Source organism: Papio anubis, chromosome 4 (assembly GCF_008728515.1).
Source record: "Papio anubis isolate 15944 chromosome 4, Panubis1.0, whole genome shotgun sequence".
Classification (NCBI taxonomy): Eukaryota; Metazoa; Chordata; class Mammalia; order Primates; family Cercopithecidae; genus Papio; species Papio anubis.
In genome coordinates this window covers 54,539,433-54,563,936 of record NC_044979.1, presented here as the reverse complement: position 1 = coordinate 54,563,936, position 24,504 = coordinate 54,539,433, and positions in this window count along the sequence as shown.

The following is a 24,504-nucleotide window of genomic DNA, read 5'->3' as shown; positions in this document are numbered from 1 at the left end:
TTCAACCACCACTTCCTTGTCTCTCTGCTTCCATTCTCTCCTCTTTCCAGCTGGATATTCAATGAATATTCATTGAATACATTAATTATGGTTGAGTGACTCCATCTTCCATAATGCCTCTAGAGTTCTTTTTCTTAATTTCTTTTTTTCTGAGGTAGGGTCTCACTATGTTGTCCAGGCTGATCTCAAACTCCTGAGCTCAAGCAATCCTCCCACATCAGCCTCTGCCACCATGCCGGGCTAACAGTTCTTTTTCTAAAATATGAACACAAGTCACTCAGGAGCTAAGAATCATTAATGTAGAATCAACAAATAAAGCCATGGCAATAGAAGAGTTCACCCAGGGAGAATATGTGGCTAGATAAGTAAAGATAATAGAGAAAAGAACCTCGGGTGTCAACAATGTTTAAGAATTATGCAGAGGAAAATGAACCAGGGGAAGTTACTGAGGAAGATCCTTGTATCTTGGAAGTTAAGCAAGAAAATGTTTTGGCCAGGAGGGCCCATGAATGAAGTCGCCATGGTGACAGTCCCATGGATGCCCTGCAACATGGATATCCGCTTATCAAGACTGATCTAGTTACAGCCATTGCTAAATATCCAACCAGCTATTAATAGAAACCAACACTTAGCTCCCAATGTGTTATCATCTCCTCAAAAGCCTGTTGGTCACTTGGTGATAAATTGACCACACTGGACATTTTTCACTCTGGAAAAGACAGCAATTCATTCTAACAAGAATAGACACATATTCTGGGATAGATTTGCCTTTCTACCCCCAAGGCCTCCATCAGCACCACTATCCAAAGGCTTACGGAATGTTTGATCCATAGACTCAGGATCCCACATAATGTCATTTCAAATCAGGGCAGTCACTTTATAGAAGAGGAGGAGTGGGCATATGCCTATGACTATGCAATTTACTATTCCCATCATACAGGATCACCCAAGAGTGAATAGCCTGATAGAGCTTTGGAACATCCTGTTAAAGGTATAGCTGACATGTAAGCTCAGAGACAATACTTTACAACGATGGGAGGATCAATATACAGTCTAAGTTGAAAAAGTTAATAAGGTGCTGTGTCCCCAGTAGGAAGAATAGATGGGCCCAGGCAGCAAAGTATGCAAGCAGGAGTGGCTGTGTTTGCCATCACTCCCAAGTAATTGGTGCTTCCCATCCTTGCAGCTCTGATCTCTGCAGGTTCAGAGGTTCTGAGTCTAAAAGGGAGGATATGTCTACCAGGGAATGAAGCAAAAATTCCTTTGAATTATAAACTGACTGCTACCTGGGCACTTCAGGCTCCTTGTGCCAAGGGACCTGCAGGTAAGAAGCAGAGTTATCATCTTGGAAGCAGCAATTGATCCTAGTCATCTAGAAGAGGGAGCAGGGAAGAATATGTTTGACAACTTTGGTGGCCCTCTGGTGGATGGGAAAGTATGGTAACCTTGTTTGGAGTGATATGACAGTGAGACCAGCAGAGGTGCTAGCCAAGGATGAGGGGAATCTAGAATGGATAGTGGGGCAGGGTGATGGTGAGTATCAATTGCAGCCTTGAGACTGGCTGGAGTAGCAGGGGCACAATTCACTCCCTTGACCTTCTCTGCTAAGTTTCCCCATGAAAAGTAGTCCACTGGAATCCTAGAAGAGCTGCTGCGAAGTGGATCAAGATACATACGAAGTGGATCAAGCAGCACAAACTGTTCACTAGGGTAAACTCTGTGAGGCACTGCCCAGATTCCTCTTCAATGAAGGATTTGTTGTCCTGGTTGCCGGGAGTGCTGTTTGCAAAAAACCTGCAGCTCTCAGCCCCTTCAGGGATTGCCTCGGCTTCTCAGAGTGACTTTGCTTAAAGTCATGCCCCTTCTCAGGACAGTTTACATTATTGACATGGGCGTATAAAAGCTTGGGCATCATGGCCCACCTCAGGGTAACTTTGAAGGTCTATTCTAGCTCCAGCGTTCCCCTCATGGTCAGCCAATGCTGACGTTAGGCTTGTGCCACAGCTTCACTTCTCCCCTTTTCCAATCTGGTGTTCTTTCTCTCCCTTCCACAGGTATTAATCCTAAGGATTCATTTTAATAAGCATCCTGCATGCTAAACTCAGATTCTGCTTCCCAGGGAGCCCAAGTTGTGACACTTCCCTAATGCCTGATCACATCATTATTCCCAGGTGAGGATCCTCTTCACCCCGCTGCTCATCACATGTTCGAGGTTGAGATCAGTATCCTCCTTAGGGTTCTCAAGCTCTTGGTTTCAGCTCATGGGGTCCTTTAGTCATAGGATCTTCTCTGAGTGGAGACCCATCTGGCTTGGCATCTTCTCTCAGCCAATCTGAAACATCTGCATTTTCCCTTGCATTACTGTGATTAAAAAGTAGAGCCTTGGAAGCCAGGTGTGGTGGTTTGTGCTTTTTATCCTGGTTACTCAGGAGGCTGAAGTAGGAGGATTGCTTGAGGCCAGGAGTTCAAGATCAGCATGGGCAATGTAGCAAGACCCCATCTCGGAAAAAAAAATGAAAAAAAAAATAGGTGGGAGTGTTGGTGTGTGCCTGTAGTCCCAGTTATTTAGGAGGCTGAGGCAGGAGGATCACTTGAGCCCAGGAGTTCCAGGCACTCCAGCCTGGGCAACAGAGCAAGACCTCTTTAAAAAGACAAAACCAAAAAGTAGAGCCTTGAAATACCCTATCAAGTTGTCCAGAAGTGATACAGTAGAACACATAGACAAGGAAATTCAATTCAATTAATGTTTATCAAACATTGTAGTAGGGTGGATGTTAAGGAGGAGTAGGACATGGAAATGCAAACAAACAAACAAACAAAAAATCTAAAAAGTCTGAAAATAAGTGGCCAAGTAGAAATTAAGCTTCATCCCATTAAAGAGAAAAGAAAAATACTAAAACACCGAAGACTGAGCACCAAATGGACACAGGGAAACATCCAGGACAGTCTAGGCTTCAGGGGATGAGGTTCAGGGAAGGGAAATGGAATAGGCCTTTTAAAGACAAACTGTGAACTGTGTCTGTCCCATGCTAGGAAAGCAAAGCCTCTGAGTGTTGCTGATTGACAAGCAATGTCTGAACTTGTTGGATAAAGGAGTACTAGACTAGCTGGAGGTGGTCTACTGCATGTGTGGGGTGCCTGATACAGACTTATGACATCAGCTGCTTCTGGTGCTGACATGAGAGATACCTGCCTCGAGATTATGGTGTTCAGCTCACCGCTGCTCTGTATGCAAAGTGCTGGAGTTGGGATTATACCACCCAATCTGGTCTGTACTGCTGTTGTACCAGGTGTTTCAGGGTTTATAAGCTTTCAATCTTTCTCTTTCCCGAAACTTTACACCTGCAGCTCCCTCACCAAGGCCTTGATGGGAATACAGAACTTAAGCACTCTATGCCTAGATTATTGATCTAGATCCCTCTTAGCTTCCAGACTCTAACTCCTTTCTGCCTTAATTCTCATTACATTGAGTCTGTCCCTCCCTTACAGACCCTTGCTTGTTTTTCAAATTGAATTAAAATTCCAGCTCCAAGGATTCATCCCATCCTCCCATGGAAAGCTCCCGTTCTTGCCTGTGCACGTGCTTTCTTCCATTAGGCTGTCCTGTGTACCCTCAGGCTCTCCCTCTCTGAATCTGGGCCAATTCCACTTCCCACTTGCAATGGCCTCCCCACTTTTCTCACCATTTGTAATGTTAATTTATTGTTTTAATGTTGAAAGGTGGGCTTATGTGTGATTTTATGGAAGTTCAGCATAGGAATAGAGTGACTCAAAGGGTAATTGACCCAAGCATGGCTTATTTATCTGAAAGATGGCCTCATCACTTTGGAAACAACACACGTTCTATGGTAAGAAAGGAAGGGATGACTTCCCTGAACAAGGGTCTAGAAGCTACAGCTTGTTGGTCTAATCCAGTCTGTTGCCTGTTTTTGTCAATGAAGCTTTATTTGAACACAATTGTGCTCATACATTTACATATTGTTTATAGTTGCTTTCATGCTACAATGGCAGTGTTGAGTAATTACAACAGAGACCATATGGGCCAGAAAGCCTAAAATTAAAATTCGTTATCTAGTCCTTTACAGAAAACATTTGCCAAACCCTGACCTAGAGCTTTCTTGTTTATTTCGGCCTGCCTGGTCTCCTCCATTAGACTGCAGCCTGCTTAAGAACATGTCCATATTTCCCCCACTGCAACTTGTAATGCACTCCATATAGTGAAAGCATTGGATTTCTGATTGAATGACAGGCATTCATCCAAGAAGCATTTTTAAGTGCACCAGATGAGCAGCAAAACCTAGAGATGATTTATATTTTATGTGGTGAAAAGGCTATTTCTATGCCTTTTCTTCTCAATACATTGATTTTTTTTTTGTTTTACTCCACAAGGTCATTTTAATATAATTTTTTTTAAAAAACCTTCAAAGTATGTTGAAAATTTTAAGGAGACATAGTCTCTTTGAGGAAAGGAACTATCTGGTTCACTGTTGCAGCCTCCATCCTACTACAGTGCTTGGCACAGAGATGCTCAACAGACATTAGTCAAATGAATGATGAATAAATGAGCTTCCTTTGCTGGTTGCAAATAATTTTATTTAAAATATGTTGTTTGAAAACATATGTAAACTTGAATTTCACAATGTTCATAGCTCCATGGTTAATTAAATAACACCCAGGCATATGTTTGTATGCATGATGCCAATGGATTTGCAGGGAGATCATCTAAAAAGCAAGCATTGATAAAAGGAGCCTATTAGGCCAATTCTGTATATTGTGAAGAACCCCTCCTACCCCAGAACAAATAATAGTATTATGATTATAATGAATATAGGCAATCTCCGTTTAAAAAGCAGGCAGTGTTTCAGAATTGTATTTGTAAGGCAAAATTTCGACCTACATTTCCTTACATAAACATTCTTAGAAGGAATGGCTAGATTCTACTCTAAAGAAATTATTGTGGGGAAAGGGCTTCGTTTGGAGGAAAAGGAATTTGGATTCAATGAATCCTGGCTGTCATTAATCAACTGACTTGGATAAGTCACTCTCTGTGGCATCTTCTGATCTTTATTTAATCTGTTAAATGAGAGGAAAGCAACACAAGGACTGTTGGGATAATTAAATGTGACAATGTATACGAATTGACTTTCACTATTCCTGGAACCTAGTAGATACTTTTTAAAAAATTTAATTTCGGCCGGGTGCGGTGGCTCACGCCTGTAATCCCAGCACTTTGGGAGGCCGAGGCAGGCGAATCACAAGGTCAGGAGATCGAGACCACGGTGAAACTCTGTCTCTACTAAAAATACAAAAAATGAGCCGGGCGAAGTGGCGGGCGCCTGTAGTCCCAGCTACTCGGGAGGCTGAGGCAGGAGAATGGCGTAAACCCGGGAGGCGGAGCTTGCAGTGAGCCAGGATCGCGCCACTGCACTCCAGCTTGGGCGACAGAGCAAGACTCCGTCTCAAAAAAAAAAAAAAAAAAATTTAATTTCCAGCCGGGCGCAGTGGCTCACACCTGTAATCCCAGCACTTTGGGAGGCCGAGACGGGTGGATCACTTGAGGTCAGGGGTTCAAGACCAGCCTGACCAACATGGTGAAACCCTGTCTCTACTAAAAATACAAAATTAGCCAGGCGTAGTGGCGCATGCCTGTAATCTCAGCTACTTGGGGGCTGAGAGAGGAGAATCACTTGAACCCAGTAGGCGGAGGTTGCAGTGAGCAGAGATTGTGCCATTGCACTCCAGCCTGGGCAACAAGAGTGAAACTCTGCCTCAAAATAATAATAATAATAATAATAATAATAATTTCCCTTTCCTATAAATTGGTAAACGATATATGGGAAACCTCTTCTTTTCTGCATTTTTATTTCACTTCTAGAACCCCTTTCCCCTCCCGCAACTCAGTGACCTAAATATTAAAAATATTTTTGCCTTAAAATTAATGGTAAAAACCATAGTTACTTTTGCACCAATTAAATAACTTTCCAGGTTCATTTCATTTCCCTTAGTGGAGGTTTCAGAATAATTAAAACTCTTCTTCCTCCAATGTATCTGATCTTGCCTAGGTGTTAAAAGAAAAGCAATCTGATTGAATTCACTTACACTAAAGTGTTAATGGATCACCATCCCTTTACTCTCCCAAAATTGTTTATGTTTTCAAAAAGGACTACTAGATCTCCCATGAGTTTCTAGCAGTCAAATTAAAATGTAGGCAAAGGAAAGGAAGTGCCATTCCATTTCTCCTCCTGAAATGGCCTCCCCACTTTTCTCCCTGTAGGTGTGCTGGTCCTCTTTGGGAGGCAGCTGTTGTGGTCAGTTTTTCTAAGCCTGGGTTTCTGTGGATAAGTGACTCTAGAAACACCCTGAAATTCTGCGTGAGTAAACAGAGGTGCGTTTTTGTGGGCAGAGGGTCTTCAGTTTTCATTAGATCCTAACAGTGATACCTCCATGACTCCAGAATGCTTAAGAATCTCTGTTCTATGCTGTAGCTGATTCCACAGCTTCTTCCCCACCTGCACTTCTGAACTCTTAGACTTGCTAAACGCTCAAGTTCTGACTGCTTTCACTACAGGCACAAGAGTACTCTTAGTAGTTGAGAGAAAGGGGAAGGCAGACAGGGCATGAATAGTACTATTTTCTCTATAGAATTTTTTCGGAACATAATTTTTCCTTGTATAAGTGAATTCTCACTAAAGAAAATGTAAAAACGGCTTGGCGCGGTGGCTCACCCCTGTAATCCCAGCACTTTTGGAGGCCGAGGCGGGCGGATCACCTGAGGTCAGGAGTTGAAGACCAGCCTGGCCAACATGGTGACACCCTGTCTCTACTAAAAATACAAAAAATCAGGTGGGCGTGTTGGCGGCGCCTGTAATCCCAGCTGCTGAGGAGGCTGACGCAGGAGAATCCCTGGAACCTGGGAGGCGCAGTTTGCAGTGAGCCGAGACCGCGCCACTGCACTCCAGCCTGGGCAACAAGAGAGAAACTCCGTCTCAAAAAAAAAAAAAAAAAAAAAAAAAAAGAAAAGAAAAAAATTTAGGAACTAGGGACAAATAGAAACAAGAAACAGAAGAAAAGTACTCATGTTCTAAGCATATGTGCCACTTTGGTAGCTGCGTGACTACTGTTCCTTAGTTTCTTTACTTTTAAAATGGGTATACTAAAAGCATTTACATCATATGGTGGTTGTTTCTGTATTAATTTCTGGTATATGACTGGCATTCAATGAGTATTAACCGTTTTGTTACTCTCAAGCCTGAGTTTGTCTATAAAACTGGGAAGGTGACATTTCAGTTACTGTGGGGCCAAAGATATACCTGTAAAATACCTGACATATAGCTATTATTATTGTAGTATTAGTATTATTATATTAGTATTATTAGTAGTATTGTTATTAGTATTATTATAACCTTTCATAAAATAACTTTAATAGTAGCATACTATCCCACTGAGTGAAGACACCATCTTTCACATGACCATTCCCTCATAGAGGGCATTTTAGGTTTGGTCCTTTTTGGGGTAAGGGGTAAAGAGCTATGTAGTTTTGTATTTAGGCTTATGTTCTTAGTATATAGTCCCAGAGGTAAAAACTACTGGTCAAAGTACTTCACTTGTCCAAGTACTTTACTTTTTAAAGTATTTTACAATATACTCTTAGGTCGAAGTATATCCATATTTTAATGATTTGATATATACTGCTAAATTAGTTTTCAAAATTGTTGTACCATGTTGCCACTGGTATAACAATGTATATAAGATCCTACTTTGCAACATCCCATCTGCAGCAAATAGCAATATTAAAAGTGATTCTGTTAATTTGATGGGGAAAATGAGGCCAGGTGCAGCCGCTCATGCCTGTAATCCCAGCACTTTGGGAGGCCAAGGCAGGAGGATTGCTTGAGGCCAGGAGTTCAAAACTAGCCTAGAAAACGTAGTGAGACTCCATCTCTCTATCTCTCTCTCTTTTTTTTTTAAGACAGAGTCTCACTCTCGCCTTGAGTGCAGTGGTGCGATCTCGGCTCACTGCAACCTCTGCCTCCCAGGTTCAAGTGATTCTCCTGCCTCAGACTCCCGAGTAGTTGGGACTATAAGCGTGTGCCACCACGTCCGGCTAATTTTTTGTATTTTCAGTAGAGACAGGGTTTCATTGTGTTAGCCAGGATGGTGATACCCCATCTCTACAAAAAATAATTTGAAAAAATAGCCAGATATGCTGGTGCACATCTGTAGTCGCAGCTACTTATGAGGCTGAGGTGGGAGCATCACTTGAGCCCAGGAGTTTGAGGCTACAGTGAGCTATGATTGTATCACTGCACTCCACATTGGGGAAAAAGTGAGACTATGTCTCTAAAATTAAAAAAAAAAAAAAAAAAAAAAACAAAGAGAGAAAAAAGAAAAATAATACCTTGTAGTCATTTTCATTTATAATTGCTAGGTACTGTTATGGTGAAAGAATTTTTTTTTCCTACACGATTGTTGACCAGCTTTCATTACTCTTCTGTAAATTGTTGGAACATTTTGTCCACATATCTAACATGGTCTTAATGTTTTTCTCATCAATTTCTACATGGTCTATTTACAGGGTAAGAATTAGTCCTTTGTTTGGCTTGATTAATATTTTACCCCTACTTTATCTTTTTAGTGCAGTGCATTTTTTTAATGGCCAAAATAATTTTATTTTCATGTAGTCAAATAGACCACCTGTTTCATTTATTTTTAAAATTTAGTATTCTTCCTCTTTCCAGAAATGGTGTAAATATTCTCATCTCCAGTTCTTCTAGATTTTTTTAAATGATTTGAAATTTTTATATGTAACTCTAATTCTACCTTAAACTTATTTTGATATATGACTAAAAAGTAACAGTCTAAATTTTGGTTGAAATTGCTAATTCACAGTCTCAACACCATTTATTAAATAATCCTTTCTTTTCCAAATTGGATGCTCATTTATAAACTGAGTGTTTAAAAATTAGGGACCACTGGTAGGATTTTAGACATGGAAGGCTGTGAAACTCTATTTTTATTTCCAGAGATCCAAATGCAAATACCTGCAGTGTTAAGCAGGTAACATAATATGTAAAGTGCTGAATGTTCCTTGTAAAATCAGGTGATTTTGAGGAGTACTGGTCAGGTCTATTGTACAATATATTGCTCTGTTATTGCAAGTATATTGCTCTGTTATTGGAATTTGTCTGATGTTTTTCTCATGATCTTTATAGTTATGAGTTTTTGGGAAGAAGATCATAGAAACAGTTCCATTTTTACCACAGTCATCAAGATTACATACTATCAACATGATTTATGACTGTTTATGTAGACCTTGATTACCTGGTTGAAATAGTGTTTCTCATGTTTCTCCATTGTAAAGTTACTCTTCCCCCCCAGCCCAACCCCAGCCCCACTTTCTGTACTATATTCTTTGGAAGGAAGTCACTATGTGTAGCCCATACTTAAGGAGTAGGAATTATACTCCTTTTCCTTTAGGGTGCAGTGTTACATAACTGATTTGGACTTCTGCATAGGAGAGTTGTCTCTTTTACCTGATTTGTTAATTTTTAAAATTATTATTTTTTTAAGTTCTGGGGTACATGTGCAGAATGTGCAGGTTTGTTAGTTTGTTAAATCATTTATATCACTATGGATTCATGGGTACTTATTTTATATTTTGGGTTATAATTCAATACTTTGTTCTAGCTTTGACCATTGAGAGCTCTTTTAGCTGGCTTTTGTGCCCCTTTGATATATACTCCTGCTGATACGGATTTTTGTTTTGTTTTGTTTTGTTCCTTACTTTCTGTTACCAAAAAACTGCTCCAAGCTCATCTTATATATTTTCTATCACAGTCCTAGAATCAGCCATTTCTTTAAGGACCCCTATCTCTTTTACTGGAGAATAGCATTAGAAACCTATATTGGGTGCTACATGTGCTTGTTACTGTAGAGTGTCATTTCTTTAAGGCTCTGTCAGCCAACAGAGCAAAGAAATGTATATGTGTATACTAACCTATGTACATATACATATCTATAAATATCTTTATATGTAACCACCTTATCTATATGAATATAAACATGAATTCTTAATGATGTCTCCAACTCTAATTCATTACCACAAGGATCATTTTAGCATCCTTCCCTTGACTATCTGTAAATTTCCACTCCTTTGGTAAGAAGTATATCTGCCACAATCTGACATCCATTTACTTATCTAATTCCTGTAAACATCTATAGCAATATCTGAATTGTTAACTTGTACTCCCCTGAGAAACTGTTTTATTGACTACAGTATTTATGTGCAGTTCCTTTTGCCTTTAGTTTTATGTTAAAAGTTGGTCTATCTATGTCAAAAGTCACTCTTCTGTTATAAAGTTCTGTGGTTTTGACACACACATAGTGTCATGTATCCATCATTCAGTATCCGTCATTCATACAGAATAGTTTCACCATCCTAAATATCTCTTATGCTTCACTTATTCATTTTTTCATTCCTCTTTGAACATCTACCAAGCACTGATCTTTTTGTTGTCACTATACTTTTACTTTTTCCAAAATATGATATATTTGGAATTGCAGGGTATGTAGCCTTTCAGACTGGCTTCTTTCACTTTGTAATATGCATTTGGGGTTCCTCTATATCTTTCTGGTCTTGATATCTCACTTCTTTTCATTGCAGAGTAATACTCCATTGTATAGATCAACCACAGTTTGTTTATGCATCACCTATTGAAGGATATCTTGGTGGTTGCCAAGTTTTAGCAATTATGCATACAGCTGCTATAAAGGCTCCTATGCAGGTTTCTATGCATAATTTTCTACATGGACCTAATTTTTCAACTCAGTTCGATGAATTCTGAAGAGTGCAATTGTGAATCATATGGTAAGACTATGTTTAGCTTTGTAAGAAACTGTTGGACTGTCAAAATTGTTGTATCATTTTGCATTTCCACCAGCAATGAATGAGTGTTCCTATTGCTTCCCATCCCTGCCAATGTTTACTATTGTCTGTTTTTTTTTTAGTTTTAGCCATTTGAGTTATGTGTAGTGGTATCTAATTATTGTTTTAATTTGCAATTCCCTAATAACGATGATGTTGAGCATCTTTTCATAAACTTATGTGCCATCTGTATATATTCTTAGCCCAAGTATCTGTTCACATCCTTTGCTCCATTTTTTCTTGTGATTTTGGTTTTCTTATTGTTGAGTTTTAAGAGTTCTTAGTGTATTTTGGATACAAATACACTTTATCAGATATGTGTCTTTCAAATATTATATCCCAGTCTGTAGTTTGTCTTTTTTTAAAAAATAGTCTTTATTTTATTTATTTGTTTGTTTTGAGATGGAGTCTTACTCTGTCACCCCAGCTGGAGTATAGTGGAGCGATTTTGGCTCACTGCAACCTCCACCTCCCAGGTTCAAGTGATCCTTCCGCCTCAGCCTCCCAATTAGCTGGGACTACAGGCACGAGACACCATGCCCAGCTAATTTTTGTATTTTTAGTAGAGATAAGGTTTCACCATATTGGCCAGGTTGGTCTCAAACTCCTGACCTCAAATGAGCCACCCTCCTTGGCCTCCCAAAGTGCTGGGATTACAGACATGAGCCACCGCACCCAGCTGGACTTTATTTTTTAGAGCAGTTTTAGGTTCACAGCAACACTGAGCGGAAATTAGAGAGTTATCATACACCCCCATCTCCTACCGTCAACCTCCCTCACTATCAACATCCCATATCAAATTGGTACTTTTGTTACAATTGATGAAGGTACACTGATACATCATTATTATCCAAAGTCCTTAGTTTACATTAGAGTTCACTCTTGGTGTTGTATATGCTGTGGGCTGAGACAAATATATAATACAGTGCATTTACCAATAGTATCATACAGAATGGTTTCACTGCCCTAAAACTTCCCTATGTTACTCCTATTCATCCCTCTCTCCCTGCAACCTTTGGCAATCACTGATCTTTTTACTATTTCCATAGTTTTACCTTTTTCAGAGTTTCATGTAGTTGAGATAATACAGTCTGTAGCTTTTTCAGATTGCCTTCTTTCACTAAATAGTGTACTTTTAACATTCCTTTATGTCTTTCCATGGCTTACTAGCTCATTTCTTTTTAATGCTGAATAATATTTCATTGTCTGGATATACCACAGTTTATCTGTTCACCTACTGAAGAACATTTTGGTTGCCTCTAAGTTTTGGCAATTATGAATAAAGCTGTTATAAACATTCTTGTACAGGTTTTTGTGTGAACATAAGTTTTAAACTCGTTTACATAAATGCTAAGGAGTACAATTGCTAAATTGTACGGTAAGAGTATGTTTTGTTTTGTAAGAAACCACAAATTATCTTTCAACGTGGCTGTAGCACTTTGCATTCCCATTGGTAACAAGAGTTCCTGTTGCTCCACATCCTTATCAGCATTTGGTGTTGTCAGTGTTTTGGATTTGTGGCATTCTAATTGGCATGGAATGACATTTTGTTATTGTTTTAATTTGCATTTCTCTGATGATATATAATGTGAAGCATCTTTTCATATGCTTATTTATTGTCTATGTGTCTTCTTTGGTGAGATAATTGTACAGATCTTTTGGCCATTTTAAAATAATGTTCATTTTCTTATTCGTGGATCAACTTTTCATCCTTTTAACCATGTCTTTTACAGAGTGAAGTGTTTAATTTTAGTGAAGTCTAACTTCCCAGTTTTTCCTTTCATATCTAAAAACTCATCACCAAATCCAAGGTCACGTGGATTTTCTTCTATGTTAACATCTAGAAGTATGGTAGTTTTGTGTTTTACATTTATGATCTATTTTGAGTTAGTTTTGTGAAAAGCATAAGATCTACATCTAGATTCATTTTAAAATCTTTTCCTCTCTCCTCTTTTTCTGACTTCTCTGATTTTGCCCAAGCATTTTATATAATTCCATTTTTTCTCTCTTAGCATATTGACTATTCCTCTTTTTAAAAACTTTTTAGAGGAGGCCCTAAAGTTGGTCTCATATATATATATATATTTAGAACTAATCTTAGTCCACTTTCAAATAATACTTTATGGTTAGTGCAGGTACCTGACAACAGAGTCCCAGTTCCTCCCTTCTCACATTGCTGCTATTCATTTCATATAACCATATGCTATTGAAACTGCCTTTGCAAGAATTATAGCGGTGAAAGAAATCTAACCTAACTGACTTCATCTTGCTGCTAACCTCACAAGCTAACAGCCCTTGCTCATTCCTGGATGTAGGCCTTGCTAACTCTGGAAAGAATTAAGTTTGTAGTTTAATTTTGCAGCAAAAATGATATTACCTCTCAAAGCTGACCCCTGTGGGGACTGAAACACCTTTTGTAAGACTAATGGAAGACCACAGTTTAGGATTATGGGAAGGGCCTGAATTGTGCTAAAGGGTATGTACAATTAAACAATAACCAGTCATTATTCTTTAGCTTGCTTTTCTATAATCACTTACTGCTCAAGAGTCATATAGCCAGAGGTCACAAGATGTGTATTCTCTCTATCTGCTCCTACAAATAATATCACTATTGTAAAACCTAGGATTGGTCTTTGAGATATTTTCACACTTTTGTATTCTGGCAACTAGATGACTCCACCCAGACCTATGACTCATATCAAGGGACTGAATCAACTGGTCCTAGGATCGCACTCAGAAACTTACTTAGTGCACAAAGACTGTTTTCAACACTACTATGATTTCATCCCCAACTAATCAGCAACACCCATTCCCTAGCCCCCTGCCCATCAAATTATCCTTAAAAACCCTAGCTTCTGAGCTCTTGAGAAGACCGAGAAACATCTCCCATCCTTCTACTTGGCTGGTCCTGAGATTATTTAAACTTTCTCTACTGCAAGTTCTGCTGTTCTCAGTGTTTGGCTTTTCTGGGCAGCAGGCAAGAAGAACCCATAGAGCAATTACACTATAGTCACACAATACATTGTTACTATTATTATTTTGGTAAACAGCTATCTCTCTTAGATCAATTCAGAATGAAAGTAAAAGATTTTATTTTGTTTTCATTCATTCTTCTCTGATGTTCTCTTCCTTCCTTTATGTAGATCTGAGTTTCTAGCCTACGTAATTTTCCATTTCTCTGAATAACTTCCTTCACAGTTTCTTGCAGGGAAGGTTTACTTGTGACAAATTTCCTCAGTTTATGTTAGTCTGAGAAATTCTTTATTTCTCTTTCACTTTTGAAGGATAATGTCACTGGATATGGAACTCTAGGTTGATGCTTTTGTTCTTTCACCACTAAATATTGTACCCCACTCTTCCCTTGTTTCATGATTTCCCATGAGAAAACCAGTGTAATTCTTATCCCTGTTCCTCTACAGCTGAAGTGTTTCTCCTTCCCCTCTGGCCTCTTTGAAGGTTTTCTCTTTGTTTTCCTATAGTTTAAATATAATATGCCTAGGGTAGTTTTGTTGTTGTTGTTGTTGTTGTTGATGGTGTTGTTGATGATGTTGTTGTTGTTGTTTTGTCATTGATCCTATCCTGTGAGCCATTTGGATCTGTGGCTTGGTGTCTGTCACTAATTTTAGAAAATTTTCAACCACTGGTACTTCAAATGTTTCTTCTGCTCCTTTCTCTCTTTCTTTTCCTTCCAATATTTCAAACTACACATATGTTATACGTTTTGTAATTGTCGCACAGTTATTGGATACTCTGTTCTGGTTTTTCCATTCTTTTTTCTCCTTGTATTTCAGTTTAGGAGGATTCTGTTGGCATATCTTCAGTCTCACTGATTCTTTGGTTGGCCATGTCTGGTCTTATTGTAAAACCATTAGAAGTATTCTTCATTTCTATTATAGTGTTTTTTATTCTTTTGATTGTTTCTTAGCATTTCCATCTCTCTGCTTACATTATCCATCTATTCCTGTGTATTCTCCACTAGAACCCTTAACATATTAATAATAGTTATTTTAAATTTTCTATCTCATAATTCCAAAATGTATCATATATAAGTCTGGTGCTGATGCTTGCATTGTCTCTTTAGATTGTGTTTTTTTCTTACCTTTTAGAATGCCTTGTACTTTTTTGTTGAAATCCAGACATGATGTATCAGCTACATAGGCCTGACTAAGAGCTGGGCTGTGTTTAATGTTTTCTGTAGTGGTAGGTGCTAAAGGCTTCAGTTTCCTCTTGTCCTTGTCTTTTTATATTTCCTTCCTTGTTGTCCTTGAATTCTTTTCTACTTCTTAAATAGAGTCTGTGTCATGCATTTCTTTCACTTGTAATCCACTGTTATTATTTTGGAGCCCTGTTGATTTAGTGACAAAATGTAGGGGAGAGAAAGTGGTTTATAATCTTGTGATTAAATCTCAGTCTTTTCATGGGTCTGAGTCCTTGAGCTGTCACATTCAGAAGTGTTTCTTCTCCTTTTCTTCTCCACTTAGGTGAGACCGGAAGGCTAGAGGGGACTGCAAGTTAGGTAATTGCCCTTCCTCAGCCAGAGAAGACCCTGGGGAAATGTATTCCCTTTGATAAGCAGGCCTTTGTTTTGGAGAATGCTTGAGCTGCTTTCATGCTTTGGGTGTTTTAGAAAATAGTTACTTTTCCCCTTCCCCCTTCTGAAACAGGAGAGGATTTTTCTCAGATCTTCACTTGTGAACCTCATGGGGTTCCTGGAAATAAAACCCATAAAAAGTGTAGAAGCCCCACCTAATATCACCCCCCAGGAGTTTCTCAAGCTCAAATTAATTCATACTCAGTCTCCAGAAATTTGTCAAAATGACCATTTCAATGTTCCTACAAGTTTATGGTCCCAACACATCCTATTCCACACAAGCAGATCTTGGCTGTTTTGCCACTTTCCAGATTTTAGGTGTCAGTTTGCCATATGATTTCAGTTTTCTAATGGTCTAAGAAATTTTTTTATCTTTCAGTTTGTTTAGCCTTTTTCATGTTGTAAGGATTGGCGTGATGACTTCCAAGTTCTTTACATGTTGGAGCTAAAACCAGAATTCCGTGTGATTATTTTTAGTCGTAGAACCCATCCTGAAACAGGTCTGCTACATTGGCCTTTTTCTCCATATCCTCCCCTCATTCTTTGTCTCCTATTTTCTCAGACCAAACTTAGTTTAGACTGTTATCCTATATTCTGTACCTTGAATCTATTTCCTCTCATCCTATCCTATACTCCAAGTTTCCTTTTGTATTTGTTATTACTTTGGATATTTTAAAATAATTTTAATTTATAGCCTTCAACTTGTCTTATCTTCAAGAATACATTTGTTTACCTCTTCTTTTATTTCTACTCTTGGAATAAAGTTTTTGATGAAAACAGTATTGTCATAGTTGGGATATATTGTTTGTATATGCAGTAATACTATAAAGAATGCTCACTAAATATTGTTGAACAGGTCTTATTCAAGATCATACTTAGCTACTGATTTTAAATACAGTTATTTTATTCTAAAATTTACCTAACTATTCAGACTTTTCTGGTTCATTTCTTTATGGGTTAACTCTCTTACCCACTAAAGTTTTTTCTTTACAATTTTTTCTTCATTTAGAACAGCCAGAAAATAATATATTCAATGTGTATGGATAAGGACAAGCAGAAATATGAGTAATAGAAGGGTAAAAATAGGCTTTAATTCCAAAATAATCTACTTCTACTATTTTCATTCATTAAAAATAAGACTAGAGAATTAGAGTAACCCAAAATATTTTTGAAGTATTTTTAAAAATTGCTTTGCATAGAAACTAATAAGTCTATTTCAGTTTAGACTTTCATTGTAAAGTCAAAGGAATAGAGAATAAATGGTAGGAGTCCAGGAACCATTGATAGTGGCAATTAATATTCATAACAACCATCATATAGCTATAAAATATTACTGATTGTTATAACTACTATATAAAATTCAATTGACTTCCTCAGGATTAGCACAGTAATGTCATTATAGTCTGAAATTATGTTATACAGTTGTAATTATGTTGGCCTAAATAAAATGAGAGTTTGAACTAGAAAAAATTAACCCATTTACTTACATTTTGCATTTGACTTATCTCAAATGCCTTTTATCTAAATTGTACATCACATAGTCTTATCTGAATTGCATGAACTTAGGAAAAAATGGGAGCACCAACTAAGATGCCATCTAGAGGTTATCATAGAAAATGCAGTGTTTAGTACTGTGGGAATATCTGGTTAACAAGAAATAAACCTATAAGCTACTTTCTGGGATAGAGGACATCCAGGAGCAAGATCGCAAAAAACAAAGCAAAATACAGAATTGAAAGAGCTAGTTAACTACTATTTTGACTGGATGGAGTAAACTGCTTGTTTCCATTAATGAGCTTCGATTCTAACTTGTGTTTGATCTTACAGTTTTCTATGCACCAAATCAAGTGAAAAAATTTATTGTGCAAAAAATTCCTTCTGTAGGTTTGATTTGTCCAGGGGGCATTTTAATGAAATAAAGGCCCTTAAAACAATGAGTTAAAAGAGATCTGGGGGTTAGGGGTGGTAGCCCAACATTTTGGGAGGTCGAGGCAGGAGGATCATTTGAGTCCAGGAGTTCAAGACAAGCCTGAGCCACTAAGCGAGACCTCATCTCTACAGATAATTTAAAATAGCCAGGCATAGTGGCACATGCCTGTTGTCCCAGATACTCGGGACGCTGAGGTGGGAGGATGGATTGAGCCTGGCCAGTCAATGGTGCAGTCATGCCACTGCATTCTAGCCTGAATGAGAACCCCATCTTAAAGACAGACAGAGAGAGATTGAGAGAGAGAGAGAGAGAGAGAGAGAAAGAGAGAGAGAGAGACCTGGGGCCAAGTCCAACTACCTCTTACTGTCGTGTCATCTTGGATTATCATGGTTAGAAGTGTGGGCATTGGAGGACACATCCTGGATTTGAATTTTCTCCTTTCTCTCCCAGCTCTTCCCCCTTCTCTCATGACTTTCCACCCCCTACAAATTCTTTCCTTTAGCATGTCCTCTAGATTCTTCCTTTTCACTCCTGATCCTGTCTCACCCTCATCTCTGCCCTCCATTTTTTCACCTTGTTGGCCAGGATGGTCTCGATCTCCTGACCTCGTGATCCGCCCGTCTCGGCCTCCCAAAGTGCTGGGATTACAGGCTTGAGCCACTGCGCCCGGCCAAAGTCAAGGTCTTGATATCAGTGCTTCATGAGGGCTATGGTAGACATTTCTTTATCAGGGAAGTTCAGACATATGGGTTGGAGCATTTTCCCTGGAAGCATAGGCTCAAAGCTCATTGTGTAACTCTGCCTATACTTCCATGAGCTTCTTAATATCCTAATATAAAGCGGAATTTGTGCTTAATCAGCCAAAGTCACTTTTTTGCCTTATGACTAAGAACTTTTGATACAGAAATCTATTACAAAAGTGATTATAGAAAACAGAAATGCAGAGAAATGGAGAATAATTGGAATAGGCTATCTGAACTAATTGGGACTGGTGGCTCCTAAAATTCAGCTAATACTAAGAGACGGATTTTGGCATCACATGAAACACACACAGTGGCAAATGTGCTAATTAAATTAGGTCATACAATTAACATCTAGAGTATCCATTAAAGGCAAGGCTTTCGGTGACCCAGAGGCTGCTACCACAGGAAAAAATACGAAGATTGTGAGGAATTTAAGCGGTAAGTCGGTTGCTTCCAATTGTATTGAATAGCTTAAAGAAAGAATGAAAACCTCAACTTTCTAAATTCTCAGTTCACAGAAAACAGAAAATCATAGAATGTCTATGATTATGCTATGAATATCTCTCAACAAAAGGAATTGCAGGATAATATACTAGAGAATCAAATTTAAAATTCATATCAGTTGAATTCATAACCTTGCCTGTCTCTTATAAGAAAGCTAGGGGAAAGAAAGGGACCCCAAACTGGCATGGGAACTTACAGAAGGATTTAGAGGCTGAGATGCCAAACCTATAAGCTCCCACGAGCCTCCCTCCAGGAGAGGCACGACCGACTCCTCTGCATGAGGAGGCCCCTCCTGCTTGGAGGTGAGATAAAGACCCTGTGATTATCTCATCTCAGTTATCTTTCAAGGAAAAGGCAATTCTCCTTCTACCATACTTGTATTATCTCCCATTGTTTCCAGACTTTTACCTGGAATCAAATCCCATCAAGCCCAAGGTATGCAAATATAAAGTCATACACAAAAATAAAAGATGCACACACCAAATGAGTTGCAAGATTTAGCTAATTTGTGTTGATGAAAGGAAAGGAAATAAGGGAGGGAGGAAGGAAAAGAAGGAAGGAAAGAAGGAAGGAAGGAGGGAAGGAAGAAAGGGAGGGAGGGAAGGAGGGAGAGAGGGAGGGAAGGAGGGACGAATACATATAGTAATAGATCCTAAAAGAGATAGAAACAAGGAGGGGGAAATATACAACTTTACACTGGCCTAAATTTATCAATATAAATGTACTAACCAGAGTATTTGGATTAATGTTTGAGAAGATTATATTGGTATGTTTGCATGGTTGGTTGACTAAAATACAGACTCAGGGTTGGCTGCTGTGAATGATCACCAGACGACCCTCTGATAATCCTCTGGGTCAGCAGGTATACAACATAACCCACCCTGAGGCTGTCAGACAATCTCTTTCCTCTGCCAGTCCAAGGTTTACTCAATGGGCTCATGGAAAACATAGCTAAGTCAGCCAGAGTCAGATTCTATTGCTTGAAACTGAGAACTCTAATACAATATGTATCTTACATTTTTAAAATTAAGCACCATGTGTATTATTCGCAGTCCTCCAGAAAAGCAGGGCCATTATGATGTATATGCTTATATAGAAAGATGTTCATTTTGAAGAATTCGCTCATGTGATTATGGAGTTTGGTAGGTCCAAAATCTGCAGGTTGGGCTGGGAAGCTAGAGATCCAGAAAGAGCCAATGGTGCAATTCAAGTCTGAAAAGATGTTTGCTGCAGAATTCCCTCTTGCTCAGGGCAGGTCAGCCTTTTGTTCAGGCCTTCAACTGATTGGATGAGGCCCATCCACATTATGGAGGCCAATCTGCCTTAATGAAAGTCCACTGATTTAAATGTCAACCTGACCCCAAAACATCCTCACAGCAACATCCAGAACAATGTTTAACCACATATCTAGGCACTGTGGTCTAGCCAAGCTGACATATAAAGTTAACTATAGCAGATAAAGGTCTTATCAAAAGAATTTTGATTATTAATCGGAATTATAATAATTATTAACTTATAATCTGCATTATATATTAATAATTATTAACTTATAATCTGCATTATATATTAATAATTATTTCTATAGATTACTGCATTCAGTCTTTTTGTAAGTAAGTAATTGAAAAACTAAATGACTAGGACTGTATAACTTGAGTCCAATTTAAAATGATGAACTTAAATCTACAGAATTCCTTACCACACATTTAAAACAATTGCTTGTTCTGATGATTAACAGTTAGAATAGGAGGGCACCAACCTAGTATGCTTACTCTCAGTTCTTTTCTCTAAGTCGATACGCTTTACTCAGAGATTCCAAGTAGATAAACTTGGTATTCATGGCACATACATAAGCAGAAGCCTGTGAAACATCATGAGTAAACATTAAGGCTCCAAAGTTCTGATCCATGGGGTCATCAGGCTGTTGATCTTACTTGTTTATATTTGTCTTGCCAGTGAAAATCATAAGATATGTCACCTTAGTGTGTATTACTAGACAATAACTACAAAATCAAAGAATAGATCATGCACTTCAGTAAGAGGCAAACATATAAAACTGATTGAGATTTAGAAAACCTTTTTTCCCCCTTAGACAAATAGAGATATAACAATGAAAGCATATTCTTTTAATTTCATTCAAGTCAAGGTTACTTTTTCATGATGTTAGGGTGATAGAGGCCCTATAGATAATATTCTCATAAAATTTATCTTCCAAATATGTACACTCAAGTGAGATATAAAAAGAATCAATGGATTAAATTATTCTGTTGAAAGCAACTTTTAATAATAAAAATCTACAGAAAAAAAGAATTAGTAATATAATTGTCTGACCTCCTTGAATGGAGAATTTCAAGGACTCTGAAAGCCATTTAATTTCACTAAAGATTTTATAAGTGTACTCTTTAAACCAGGCTTGGGTTAAACCTCAAAGTGATGATTACTTAGTGAATCCCAATAGGTTATTGGCCACTAACAGAAGTAGTATACTAAATACACTAGTTTCTTACCAGTCTTCCTGTGTTAGAACCCACAACCACACCTCAAATCTGCCCTTTTGAACAAGCCTTACTATTCTAAAAGCTGTATTTGACAGTGTAATGTTTTAGAACAGTCACTTAATTATTATTTCAAATCATCTTCAACAGTTTACTGATATAGCTGGGGATGACATGGTAAGACATTTTCTCTTGTCTCCTTTCACAATTCATAAAATGCCTATGCAATCTGTGGCCATTGCAGTAGATGGCAGTGTCTTAAAACTTCCTCCATTTGCAAGTCAGGCTGGTTGGATGATTATCTGTAATCAGGCTATTTATATTATATATAGATGAGTCTATACAAAACAGTCACGCTTTGATTCTCGCATTTATTACTTCCTGGGCAAATGCTAAAAGGCAATGAAACTTGAAATAGCAAACTATCTGTGTACTTGAGGTTTATCAGATGTTACTTGGTGAGTACATAACATTCCCTAAGTTATAGTAGCAGGAAAAGTCGGAGTTCAATTGTATAATGGTTATCAGCAGAAACTAATAGGGACTAGAAAATATTAAATGTGCTTTAAAAAGAACCCAGTACTGAAATACAAGTTTATATCTCATATATTGGACATTTAGTAACCCCAAGAGAGGTGAAATTATTCTCTGCATTGAAAAATTTTTCTGACATTCAGATTTGCATTGGAAATCTAGAACATGCTTTTGACTATTGTGATCAGTAATATGTTATTTATTTTCATTGATTATTATAGGCATATATGTCCTGGCTTTTGCCAACTGCACTTAGAAGCAGTTAAGTTTTTTTTTTTTTTCTTTTTTGTCAATTGTTTCTTTTTACCTTATAGCTACAATGAAAATAAAATTTTCTCCGTTACCCCTATACTGGTTACTATAAGCCCTCCAGAAATTATTTTTCTACAATTAGAGAAACTTTAACTGTAACGAGTTAAGGTTCCTCTAATTGAAGGAAAGTAATTTCTGGAGGGTTTGTAGTAAACAAGTATAGCTCTCGGTTACTTTGTGGACTCCATCCTTCTCCAGCCTGGCACTTTATTCTCTTCCAACACTGCCTGTATGCAAAATACTAAACATTTCATCAACCAGTCATGAGCAGTGGTTCTGAAAATCTTCTTCATACATACCCAATATGTGTTTTTCGTATTTAAGACCAATCCCTGCATCATGCCCTCAGTCCTACTTCCTACTGCTTCCTTAGGAGTTTTGCTCCATTGATTATTCATCCTGTCTTCTGTCTCTTAAACTTTTCTTTTTTCGTTGGCATCCTCCTCTCATTGTAGAAACAGACTCAGTATTGCCTATCCTAAAATAATTAAGTTTAAAAGCTTTTCCCTTGGTTCAGAATGGCATTTTGGTTATTGCCTGTATTAGTTAGTTCAGGCTGCCATAATAAAATATCACAGACTGGATGGCTTAAACAACAGAAATTTGTTCTCACAGTTCTGAATGTTTGAAGTCTGAGAACAGGGTGCCAACATGATTGGTGACTGTTGGAGGCTGTCTTCCTGCCTTACAGATGGCCAACTTCTTGATGTGTCCTCACATGGTGGAGAGAGCAAGTGACTTCTTTCTCTTTCTCTCCTCATAAGGCTACTAATCCCATCATGAGGGCCCCACACTCATGACCTAATCTAACCCCAGTCACCTCCCAAAGGCCCCATCTCCAAGTACTATCACATTGGGGGAATAGTGCCTCAACATGAGTTTAAGGGGGATACAAACATTCTTCGTAACATTGTCCTCATTTCCCTTTCTCTGGAGCCTTTCAGATAACATTTTGGAAGAAATAACCTTCAGTGCCTGCTCCCTTTTGTCACTTCTCATTTTCCCGCAATCCTTTACAATTTGGCTTCTGTCCTCACAATGTGACTAAAATCACCAAGTTCACTGATGACATTATGCTTGTCAAGTCCAAAAGCTGCTTTTTCTGCTCTTATCTTACTTGACCTCTCTTTAGTGGAATGCTGCTGGGCATTTTATTCCTTCTTGGCTTCCTCATTTGGCTTCCAAGAAATGATACTATTTTCTGTCTCTTCCTAATTCTAGAGTTTCTCTTTCTCAATCACATTGGGTTGTCAACAACTTCAAGTCAAGATTTCATCCTCAGTAATCTTCTCTTCTTAATCTATATCCTCTCCTTTGAATCATTCCATGTCTTAATTACTGCCTCTGTGCTGTGGTAGACCTTTCTCAGACCTATTGTAATGCAAATGAAAACCTGTAGCACTGTGCAAGTTATTTAAATAAGTATTCCTAAAATGGAACTGAAGTCTTTTCCCTTATTGATTCTGCTTTTGTCATTTGTTTTTTAAATGAAAACAAATTTATTCTCTTGTTTCTATAGGAAAAAAAATGTTCAAATATGTATTTCTAAATCTCTATGATGGTCTTTCTTAGTTTTCTCTTATCCACGTGAGTCTAATGCTCTTCAGTTACCACAGTGTCCAGGTCGCTCCAATCACCACTGGATACTTCACAATTTGTCAATGTCTTCCTTAAGATGTGCTGCTAAAAAAATAAAATACAGTATTCCAGACATAAACTGTTCAGCCTAGAAGTCAAGGAACTATTAACCTCGTGCTCTTGACTCTATTCTTTTAAAGGTGGATTGGTGTTCTATGTGTTGTTTGGGGGCAGACTCACATTGCTTGACGCTGGCTTACATTAAGTTTTATTTTCCTGTGTGAAAAACAACCTCTTTCAATACTTTCAAGGCACACATATTCTAATGAAAAATACAGGAATTATCATTTATTTCTACTGAATTTCACCCTATAGATTTTAATCAATTGTTGTAGCTCATAGAGATTTTGAATTGTATAATTATGTGATCTATGGTATAACTTCTTTCTATTGCATTAATCGTCATTGCTCATTCTGACCTCTGAAATCTTGCTTTCTGGGAGTTCAACCAAGTCCCCACTGATATTGTTGACTTCAGTCACTGAAGTAAAGGAAGAGCCTCTAACACATTACTGGAGATGCTGCTCTATTGGCAGTGCTGTGTGTCAAGATTCACTCAGGAAGTGGCAAATGACATCCACATGATGTCATTCATAAGCACCGACAGTGGTTGTGAAAGCTCCATGACTCACCAGTGGTACTGCCATGTCAATAACCCACTCATGAGACTGTCATTAAAATATGCTTCAAATATTTATTAGAAATCAAGATATATCAAATGTCTATGCTGTTTCTCTGTTCTACCAAACCAAAATCTCATCCAAAAGGGAAAAGATTACTATGATATGATTGTTCTTTCTGAACTCATTTCTGTAGCCAATAAGTACTATGCTTTC